The 11955-nt window shown below is 38.7% G+C and overlaps 1 pseudogene; it reads left to right on the forward strand.

The window, feature by feature from the left end:
- The first annotated feature begins 6400 nt into the window (after positions 1 to 6400).
- On the forward strand, positions 6401 to 6789 carry LOC144304496 (large ribosomal subunit protein eL31 pseudogene; annotated as a pseudogene).
- Positions 6790 to 11955: the final 5166 nt, after the last annotated feature.

Below are 11955 nucleotides of genomic sequence, written 5' to 3' on the forward strand. Positions count from 1 at the left end.
CATGCAGGGAGCCTGACGTGGGACTCGATCCCGGGTCTCCAGGATCAGGCTGCGCTAAACCGCTGAGCCACCCAGGCCGCCCTAGCCTCTGCTTAAATGTGCACAATGCAAAGGGCTCATATAGGATATTCCCTGTCATAGTTCACATTTATGAATAGATTATGTTCCAAGAGTTCACTTGTGAGTTTACTAGAATAGATTTTCTGAAAGAAGTACAATAATAGGCTAACCCAAAATTTACTACTTATCCCATATAGACAAACACTATAAAACCTGCAGTTTTGCATGAGATAATAAGAATGAAGTTTCCTCTTCTACTCTTGCGAAAAAAGAAAAGGTCGACTGGATAAAACAAGTTTTTATTCAACTCCTCCTCACCTCATTACTCTCCTTTCCATAGGTAACTGTCACCCTCAGACCCTGCCCACCTAAGTCTATCCTACTGCCCATTTCCCAGCAGCATTTATCATCAATGCTGCTGCTCTTATCTGGATGTTAAAGCAGTGGGTTTACATTTTAAGAAGTATTTTCACAGATACATTTATAATAATAGTTAACATTTCGTAGGGTGCTCAGCGGGCTCAGTCATTAGAGCATGCGACTCTTGACCTCGAGGTTGTAAATTTGAGCTCTGTGTTGGGTGTATAGATTACTTAAAAATAAAACCTTAAAAAAATAGTTAACATTCTTGAAAACTTATTATATACCAGAACTATTTTCTCTGAACTTCATTTTACTCATTTATAATGTGGAGATAATAAGAACCTCAAGATGTTATTGTAAGGGTGAAATGAGATGCCTGTAAAGTGCCTTTCCCTTGCCTGACATCAGTAAATTTACTTAATAAATGTTAGCTATTATTTTCCTAATTTGTTTATTACTACTCAGAGATAGGGTGAAAGTGTGAAGAGCTCATTATCACTCAGCTGTTCCCTTCTCCTGTAGGAACCTCCCATCCCTCCAACCTATAAAGGAAACAACAATCACACTTTTTTGAATGTTGACAGTGGTTCTCAATGCTAATGTGCCTGAACTGCTTGTTAAAAATGTAAAAATCCCCATTCAATTAGTCTCAGGTAAGCATTGCTACCACATTGAACAACACCAGGGGGCACCATTCACATTGTATTGCATATAAATGGTGCTTCCTGGAGTCTTGCAAATCTGTAGTTCTGAAGTTGTAGCCCAGGAAATTGTATTTTTAACAAAGACCAAGGTGATAACAGACAATCCTCAAGGGTCTTTGAGACTGTTCTAGAGTGACTGTTAAAAGTGTGAGGACCTGAGAAAGAATGTGTCCCGCAGGCTAATTCAGTGTCTAAAAGCAGCTGTAAAGAATATCCAAAAATAACTATTTTAAGATTTTATTATTTTTAGTGATCTCTACATGCAATGTGGGGCTCAAACCCACAACCCTGAGATCAAGAGTCACATGCTCTACCGACTGAGCAAGCCAGGTGCCCCATAACAAGATAATAATTTTTTTTTTAATTTTATTTATGGGAGACAGAGAGAGAGAGAGAGAAGGAGAAGCAGAGACACAGAGAAAGAAGCAGGATCCATGCAGGGAGTCTGATGCAGGACTTGATCCCGGGACTCCAGGATCAGACCCTAGGCCAAAGGCAGGCGCTAAACCTCTGAGCCATGCAGGCGTCCCTCAAAATAATAATTTTTAAAGCTATCTACTACAACCCGAACACAGATTTATTATTCAGTAATATTCTCAGTAGCCAAATTCTGTGGAATGAGATTTTAACCTGTAATTTCCTTCCAAAGGCTTCGCAAGGCTCTTCAGAAGTTATCTCATTAATCCTCAGGACAGATCTCTGAGACAGGTGGCGGACATAGGACTTTTCATTACAGGTAGCTTGAGGCATGAGCAGGGTTCCTGGCCCCAGAAGACCAGCCTCAGTACCTGGATGGGTCTTCTGCAATCTTCCCAGTCTTTATCTATAAGACACTGAGCTTCTGCTTTTTGCTGGGGAAATCTTCATTTGTTCCCATATGAGAAAGGCTGTTAAGAAGGCAAATTTCATTCATTTGTCCATTTCATTCATTCATTCACAAATATTTATTAGCTACTACATAATAGGCCCAATGCTTTTTGGAAGTCAGTGGGTGTTGAATTATAAATGCACAAGTAAGCAACTATGTTCTAAGGAAATCACTGTGGGACCATAAAGAGGAAAGGAAGTACATATTAATTGCGCACTAATTACTAAATGCAAAGTATTGTGCTGGTATCTTTACTCAGATTATCTATTTTATTCCTTGCAATAATTTTGAGCAATAATGACAGATACCATTTTTACAATCTTCAAAAAAATACATTTTTACAATAATTGGTTACATACCTATGGGTAGTACATATTAGAGGCAGACTTTGAAATTTACCTGATTCTAAAACCCATGCTCTCTCCATAGTTCAAACCCTTAAGAAGATTACAACCCAATGATAAAGACAAGTACACAAGACTTTTGTATAATAACAATCATGACGATAGTTGACATTTATTGAGCACTTGGCTAACGGTATGTTCCAGGCATCAAACCAAGCACTTCATACAGATTCTTTTGTGTAATCTTCACACCAATTCTGTGAGGTAGATACTATTAACCAGCTCAAATTATAGATGAAATAAATATCTGAAGCTTATAGAAGTTACATAACTTTTCTGTAGGAGAGAAGGCTTAAAGAACACCACTGCTTGGAGTTGTCTGGGTGGCTCAGTGGTTGAGCATCTGCCTTTGGCTCAGGTCATGATACCCGGGGTCCTGGGATCCAGTCCCATATCAGGGCCCCTGCAGTGAGCCTGCTTCTATTTCTGCCTATGTCACTGCCTCTCCCTGTGTGTCTCTCATGAATAAATAAATAAAATCTAAAAAAACAAACAAACAAAAAACACGCTATTCCAAGAAGCAGTTGGCTTGTTCTACAAGGTCCCAAGAAATAAATATAAGACCAAATGTCAGGTACTTCAGAAGACAGATTTTGGTTCAAAATAAAGACCTTACTGACAGAGCGATCCAAACGTTGCCTCTGGAGGGAATGAATTCTCCTTCTAAAGAGTTTGAACAGCTAATTACCACTTCAAAGACACATTATAAGATGGATATTATTATCTCAAGAATGTTCTGTTCTCTGCCCCACCACACCCCACTCCCACTTCAACTTCCATACATTCTTCAGATTTCAACCTAAGTATCACTTCCTCAGAGACATCTTTCCAGATCCTCCACACTAAGAGCCTCCATTATATATCATCTTAGTTCCTTGTACTTCTCCTTCATAGCACTTAAAACTGTAATTAATAACTAATTATGTAATTAATTATGGATGTACATTCTTACTGGAAAGACACTATGTGAATTTTGTTCCTGGATGTTTACCTACCTACCTACTACCTACCAGAGTCTGGAACATGTTAGATGCTCAATAAATATCTGTTGACTGAATGACTAAGTGACTGTTGGTGGGTGATTGGACAAATTTGGATTCTCAGAACTGACCTAGCTGAAGATAATATGAACTCCCCCTGCTAAGGCGACTTGAACATTTCAGACAACCCATGTTCTTGGGGCCTTTCATACACCTGCTAAAATATTCACCTCATTATTCTCTCTGTCACACTTTTACCTTTTCCTTTGTTTGCAGCTCATGTCAAAACCTCAACCACACTGGTCCATCCCTACGTTGGAAACTGCATGGCAAGGACTAGCATTCATTTCCAACACTCTTGGCTTCTCTGCACTGATTTATTTCATATTCATCCATGGGCTTTGGCCTGCCTATCTCCCTTGTCCATCTGTTTGGACAGCAATGTGCCTGCTTGTGGGTGGTTAGATTCTTGGCATGGAATAGAATCTCCAAACAATGCAAGAGGTTTACATGGGCAAGCTGCACTGCATAGTCAGAGACATCTGTCTTGTGGGGAGAGTCTTCTCTCCAAAAGTCAGACTAACACATATCCCCTTTACACTTGATTATACCTGTAGAAATGTGGATGCTCAAACCAAATGATCAAAATCTCAAAAGGAAAATAAAAAAATAGTCACAACGTATTTGACAAACATAACTGACAGCCCATTCTTAGCTGGGCAGTGGTAGGTAAGGGCTAGAGATATGAGACCTGCAAAACTGAGGAAAAGCAATGTGTTAAGTATGGCATATACATGAAGTTACAGGAGCATAGAGAAGGGATGAGAATGCTCAATAGACCTGAAAAGTCCGAAAAATTCAAAATATATACCCAGGAAATAGTGCCAGGGATTTTCTGCACATTGTGTTATATTAGGCAACAGAGGAGAAAAATGGATTGCAACAGAGAGAGAATAGCTAAACCCAGAACCCAAGATGTAGCCTTGCCAATCAGTGGCAAGCAGGCAAATGGGCAGGACTTAGTAAGGGCTATGCCAAGGAGATGCAGCCTCTTTCGTTTAAGATAAAAATAAACATTTTCATTCCAGTTATTTAGGATAAAATAAATATGACAATGTGGGGCATGATGAAAGGTGAGTGTGCTGTAAGTGCATATGCCTCTTTCCAAGAATAGTGTCAATTCGTACATACATTCCTAAATAAGTATACACACAAACACACACATGCACACACACACACACACCCCACATGGCAAAGCAACACTGTCTGTTATGGGGCAATGTTTCACAGAATTCTAAGAAGTGAATGAGCCAATTATTATGGCATGTAATTTTGGCAAAAATATTTGTTATTTCAATGGTTTTTTGAATGAGCCAGGGAACTTTGGAATGTGAATCCTCTGTATGAAAACACACTGTTCTTTTAAAATGACTAGGACAGCAGGGCCCTATGAATTCCAAAACTGATTTAACCTTCCTAAATGGGAGAAGTTGGGTATGATAAGGTATATGAAAATGGGAATGAAGAAAGTGGTAAGTAAAAATCCTAAAAGAAAGAGAAAAGAGAACTTTATAAGGAAGACTAGAAAAACAGAATCTGGAATAAAGACAAAATAAAGTTATCACCCTTCTGATGGTTTTATTTTTCAAGGGGAAACAGGAAACAATTATAATAGACATGTAAATTAACAAATGAATTCTACAATTTTCAGAGAGAGGTAAAATAAGGGTTTGAGGAGGCAATCTTAGATGGCCAGGGAATTGCTCAATATAGAGGGGACATTTGAGCTGTGCCCTGAATGACAAGAAGAAAGCCATGCAAATATTTAGGGAAAGAGCAGAATAGGCAGAAAAAAAGAGAAAGTATAAAGGCCCTGAGGCAGGAAAAGGTTTCATCCATTGAGAACAGCAAGGCCAATGTGGTTGGAACATAGTGACCAAGGGGGAGTGTGGTAAAAGACTAGGTTGGAAAGAAGTAGGCAGGGGCCAGATTACACAGGCCTTCATAAACCATCATAAGATGCTTGAGTTTTATTATATATAAAATGAGAAGCCAACAGATGATTTGAAGTAAGGGAGTGATGTAAATATGCATTTTTGAAAGATCATGCTATTCATTGTGTGAAAAATAAAACTGTAGGGGGTGGGTACGAGTAGAAACAAAGAGATCTGTTAGAAATACTTTACAATAGTACAAGTAAAAGATAGTGGACGGTGGTGAAAAATGGTCAAATTTAGAATATATTTTGAAGAAATATATTTTGTATCTTTAACCATCATGCCAAACTTTTTACTTATGACACATTATTTTAAACTCCTCATTATGCTTTTATTTTTCTGCCTTATCTCCTTAGGTTATAGTAATTTTAACTTATTTACAGAATTCTACATAGAATTATTAATTCATTTAGGGATACCTAGGTGGCTCAGTGGTTGAGTGCCTGCCTTTGGCTCAGAGCATGATCTCCGGGTCCAGGGATGGAGTCTCACATTGGGCTCCCTGAGAAGAGCCTGCTTCTCCCTCTGCCTCTGTCTCTGCCTCTCTCTCTGTGTCTCTCTGTCTCTCTCTGTGTGTGTCTCTCATGAATAAATAAAAATTTAAAAAAAAAGAATTACTAATTCATTTAGTAAACCTGTGGTAGTTTTTTGGAAGGCAACTATGCTAACCACTATACCACCAACGCTCCCTATACCACCACCGCTCCAACTGTGGTAGTTTTTTTTTTTTTTAATTTATTTTTTATTGGTGTTCAATTTACCAACATACAGAATAACCCCCAGTGCCGGTCAACCATTCACTCCCACCCCCCACCCCCGCCCTCCTCCCCTTCTACCACCCCTAGTTCGTTTCCCAGAGTTAGGAGTCTTTATGTTCCGTCTCCCTTTCTGATATTTCCCACACATTTCTTCTCCCTTCCCTTATATTCCCTTTCACTATTATTTATATTCCCCAAAGGAATGAGAACATATAATGTTTGTCCTTCTCCGATTGCCTTACTTCTTCCAACTAGGGCCCGACAGAATGGCTCCCGCAAAGAAGGGTAGCAAGAAGGGCCGTTCTGCCACCAAGGAGGTAGTGACCAGAGAATACACCATCAACATTCACAAGCGTATCCATGGAGTGGGTTTCAAGAAGCATGCCCCTCGGGCACTCAAAGAGACCGGAAATTTGCCATGAAGGAGATGGGAACTCCAGATGTGCGCATTGACACTAGGCTCAACAAAGCTGTCTGGGCCAAAGGAATAAGGGATGTTCCATACCGTATCCGTGCACAATTGTCCAGAAAACGTAACAAGGATGAAGAGTCACCAAACAAGCTCTACACGCTGGTTACCTGCGTACTTGTCATCACTTTCAAAAATCTACGGACTGTTAATGTGGATGAGAACGAATCACTGATTGTCAAATAAAGGTATAAAACTGAAAAAAAAAAAAAAAAAAAAGAGAGTCGCATGCTTTACAACCTGAGCCAGCCAGGCACCCCAGGGTAGTTCTTTTTTTAAAATATTTATTTTATTTTATGATTGTTTTTCTTCTTGCCACATATATTGTATTTATACACACACACGATTTGCTTTGCCTATTTTCTATATCTAGAATTTTCCTTTTGAATAACTTTCTCTTCCTCTCACCCGTTTTGTATATGTTCTTTGGCTCTTTTCATTCCTTTTTCAAATATTCCTTATTTTATACAGTAGTCTTAGACACAAAATACAAAGTACTTTTACACAAAATACATGATTAAATACAACAATCTTATAAAGTAGCTCATGCTAATATAACTAATGCCTTTTTATAGATGAGCAAAGTGAGTCTCAGAGAGGTTAAGTGATTTGCCCAAGGTCATGGAACTGGATACAGAGGACAAACTGAGTACAGTCAAGGTTCCCTGATTCCTAAATCAATGCCTTTCTACTGTACTACTATGTGTCCTGTCTTTCCCTTCTGAGCCCACCTGCGCTATACCCTAGAGAGCAGGTGCTTATGCAAAGTAGATGATCAATAACCCAGTGACAGAGAGGACAACAATGCTGTCTCTCTGTATTCAATGTATTGATTCATCTATTTGTACAGTTAGCGTATATTTCACCATGCGAAAATGCGCCTTAAACTTGCCGTGTAGATTTTACAAAAAAAAAAAAAAAAAGTTAGAAAAGACTAGATCTGAATTCTTTGCATTTGAACAGGTTAGTCATGATTCAATTCAATAAATATTTTATTGTGTACCTACCACATGCCATAAGTATTTATTGGAAGAATGAATAATTCTACATAGTATTATATAATTGTAAGCTATGATTATCACAATCTACTTGGAGAGATATGACAGAAAAAAATAAAAGACCATGAAGTACTGTGTAATAAGTGAAGCAACCTGGCATAGTGATTAATAATTCAATATGCATTGACTTTTTAAGGTTCTGGGAATAGACAGGTGAACAAGACAAGATGGTTCCTGCCCTTATGAAGCTTCTACTGTAATCTACTCTCAAAACTGCTATTCTTACCTTAACAGCCTTGGAAACTTCCTAAAGTTCTCCATAACTGATAATATTGCTAACTTTTACTAGATGCTTACTAAAATTAATTTACTTGATCCTTTCAACAATCTTATGAAGTAGGAAACATTACATTATTATCAACTCCATTTTCCAAATAAGAAAGCCAAAAAGACCATACAGCTAGTCAATGGCAGAGCCAGTTCTGAATTCAGGCAGTCTAGCTTCAGAGTTCACATGCTTAGCTCCTACACAGGGAAAAATTTACATTTTGTGGGGCATGAAGCACATATAATATAGGGACTAGGGACTATGTTTGAGAAGAAAAAGTCTACAATAGTACAAATACAAAATTAGGTACAAGGCTGGTGAAGGGGCCCATCCAGGACTTGCACTTTATTAGCTTCACAATAAATCTGCCTTTAGCTTTAAGGTAATCCCATCTCTTCCACTATGCAATACCTTAAGCATGAAGTTCGTTATAAAAATGATGACTGTCCCAATCCAAACACCTAGAAGGTGATTACATGAAGGGAGCAAGAAAATAAGCATTACTATTTAACTGTGAAACTACAAATGAGATTTTTCTGGTGCTTCATTTCAAGTCAGTTTGGATTCATAAAGTATCTGCTATGTGCCAAGCATCGTGTTACCATGCAAGTATATAAAACTGCATTTAAAATTATAGATAGATGATAGACAATGTTAGATAGATAGATAGACCTGCTCTCAAAGATCATGTTTACGTTTCTAACACTGTATAAATGCAAAAGGAGACCAATATGACAGCACTACCCACCCTTGAGGAATTTAAATAATAATAAACAATTAATAAACACTTAATGCTTAATATGTAACTGGCATTGTAATAAATGGGTTACATCTGCTGGAGTAGGTAGTAATATTACCACCATTTCTATTTTATGAATGGAGAAACTGACCAGAAAAGTGTCAGAGTTCAGTTCTGAAATCAGATGTGCTAACCTTTGACCATACTCTTAACCATTCTACTATTCTTCTCCAATCCTTTTAGAAATGCTAATCTTGGAAACCTGAACAATTCGAGATCTAAAGCTTCTAAACTCCTCCCAATTGCCATCTTATCCATGAAGCCTTCTGTGCCCACTCGATAGAGGTCAGGTCCCCCTCCACATACATAGTCTCCCCTAGCCACCTTTCTCATTTCTGGATCAGTGAGTTACTTTTGCCTCCTTTTCTAGACCAAGAGCTTCTTGAAGGCGTATGTCTTTAGCACCTGGTAGGTGTTGACTAAATATTTGAGGAATCAATGAATTAATGCACAATACATTCAAACTGTAGTCAGGTGGTCAGTTGATTCTGTGGTAAACAATTTATCTGCCATAGGTTTTAGATGGGACTTAAGCATGAAATAAGTTTTAGAAAAGTAGAGGGAGAAAGAAAAGGATATTTCAGGTGAGGGTAAAACCCTGGGCAGCAGAAGGAATAATCGTGGTGTAAAAAGTGAGTTAATTTCCTATTGTTTCTATAATAAGTTACCACAAACCTAGCAGTGTAAAACAGTAACAAGTTTATTCTTATAGTTGTCAAGGTCAAAAGTCCATAAAATCAAGGTGCCAGCAAAGCTGTGTTGCTTCTACAAGCTTCAGGGAAGAACGTATTTTCTTGCCTTTTTCAGCTCCTGAGGCCACCTGAATTCCTTGTCTCTTGGCCCCTTCCTTGCATCACTCCACCTTCTTGATTCTGCTGTCTGAATCTCCTGCCACTGGCAGTGATCCACCTGCCTCCCTCCTATAACAACCCTTATGATTACATCACTAGGCCAGTGCAGAAAATCCAGGATTATCCATTCATCTCAAGAACCTTAACTGAGAGGTGCCTGGGTGGTTCAGTTGGTTAAGCGTCTGCCTTCAGCTCAGGTCATGATCCCAGGGTCCTGGGATTGAGCCATGTGTAGGAGCCTGCTTCTCCCTCTCTCTCTGCTGCTCCCCTCTGTGCTGTGCTCTTTCTCCCTTTCTCTCTCTGTCAGATAAATAAATAAAATCTTTAAAAAAAAAGAGAGAGAGAGCGAGAACCTTAACTTAATCATATCTGCAAAGTCCCTTTTCTTATGTAAAGTGTATTTACATCATGTAAAGTAATATTCACAGGTTCCCTGAGCTCTGGAGATTAGGATAAAGACATCTTTGGACAGCCATTATCCAACCTACCACAAAAGGTAACAGTGAAAAAACCGTCTGGGTTCTATGAAAGTTATGTCCCTATCAGGCCATAAGTTGAATAGATAAAGAGTGGCCACACTTCCTTCTAGGCTGAGAGATCTGGACTTGTTCTATTAGGAACAGGCAGTCATTTAGAGTGTTAAAAATGTAAAGTCATTAAGAAAATGATGCTTTTAAAAATTTATGTGGCAACTGTTGTTGTTGGCTTCAGCTGAAATCATCTTTTTTTAACATAATAATAATAACCAGTTGTATATAGGGTTTCATTGTTATACATACTTTCACATATAAGCCTGTCTGGTGGGTACGTTATTTCCATTATAAAGATGAGCAAACTGAATTTGGAGAGGTTAAATGACTTACTGAGAAGATTATACATAGAGCTAACACATGACAGAACAGAGCCAGATACTGCGTGGAGGTGGTATAATGCAGGGGTAAGTACAAATCGCTTTGGAAACTGACCTGAGTCCTAATATTAACTCTGCCCTTAACTGGCTATGTGACTAACCATGTTATCTCACTTCCCTAAATTTCATTTCCCTTTTCTCTAAAATAAGGCTAATAATTGTTCCTGTCTCATAGATTTTTGTGAGGATTGAGTAAGATAATGCTAGTGAAGAAAGTACTTAGCACAGAGCAATAAATAAACAGTAGCTATTATTATGAATCCCACCCCCTTTCAGTAACATTGAACCTAGATGAGACTGAAATCATAGTTTTTAAGTCAGCTTTACATTTTAACACAGAAGGATTCAGAATCTCTGTTTAAAAGAAGCTATTAAAAGTAGGTAGGTTTGGGATCCCTGGGTGGCGCAGTGGTTTGGCCCCTGCCTTTGGCCCGGGGCGCGATCCTGGGGATCCAGGATCGAGTCCCGCGTCGGGCTCCTGGTGCGTGGAGCCTGCTTCTCCCTCTGCCTCTCTCTCTCTCTCTGTGTGTGTGGCTATCGTGGATAAATAAAAATTAAAAAAATAAAAAATAAAAAAATATAAAAAAATATAAAAAAATAAAAATAGGTAGGTTTCACAATATTTTCTAGCATATGAACTTTCAGTTCTTCCCAATGAAAATAAAATGTCTTCATAATGTGTATTAATGCCCTAAAGTATGTTAATAATTTTAATTCCAACTCTCAGTTATTCTCAGTATAATTTCCCATAAACTCTAATTTTCTTTAATCAATATCTGATTTTGTTCAGATGGGTTATTTGAGAAAGACCAAATAAAATAGATGTAGTTTTGCAGTCAATCAGCATGGATTGGTTTGTATAACTTCACTGGACAAGCAAGCGCTTGCCAAATGGTGTGAATTAACCTTTACTTTGTGCCCATTGCTAGAAGGAATGAATGAACACCAGTGGTCTGGCCTGAGAGCCACTGCCCAGTATGTGGCATCCAAAAAGACTTTTCCTGGCTGACCTTTCGGAGAATGTCCAACCGTGAGAAAATGGAATCCAAAAGAAGATAGAGAATCGGGCTCCATGTTTTCAGAGATTGCACCACATTGGTCATTGGAGTTAAATTCGTTCATATCCATCAGCTTTGTGCTCTGTCACGCAAAATATTAAAATGAAATTCAAAGAGAACAGTTTGAAGCAATCCTTCCTGTTCTTGAAAATCACCTTTAGCTGCTGGGAACGCTGATAATCCCTTTGTAGCTTACCCAGGGCACATTTATCAGTGAGGCAGCTAAGCCAATTGTGGCTGCATTCACAGGTGACTGTGCTGTCTGCCTGCCTTCCCAGAGATACAAGAAACAAAACCAAACTGATAGAGAGGAACTGGCATTGCAGATTCACACAAGAGAGAGGCCCAGGCCAGGCTATTTTTTTATGGACAGAAACATCAGGCCCTCCGTGGCCCAGCCTCTGAATT

The sequence above is a fragment of the Canis aureus genome, chromosome 3 (assembly GCF_053574225.1).
Source record: "Canis aureus isolate CA01 chromosome 3, VMU_Caureus_v.1.0, whole genome shotgun sequence".
NCBI lineage: Eukaryota > Metazoa > Chordata > Mammalia > Carnivora > Canidae > Canis > Canis aureus.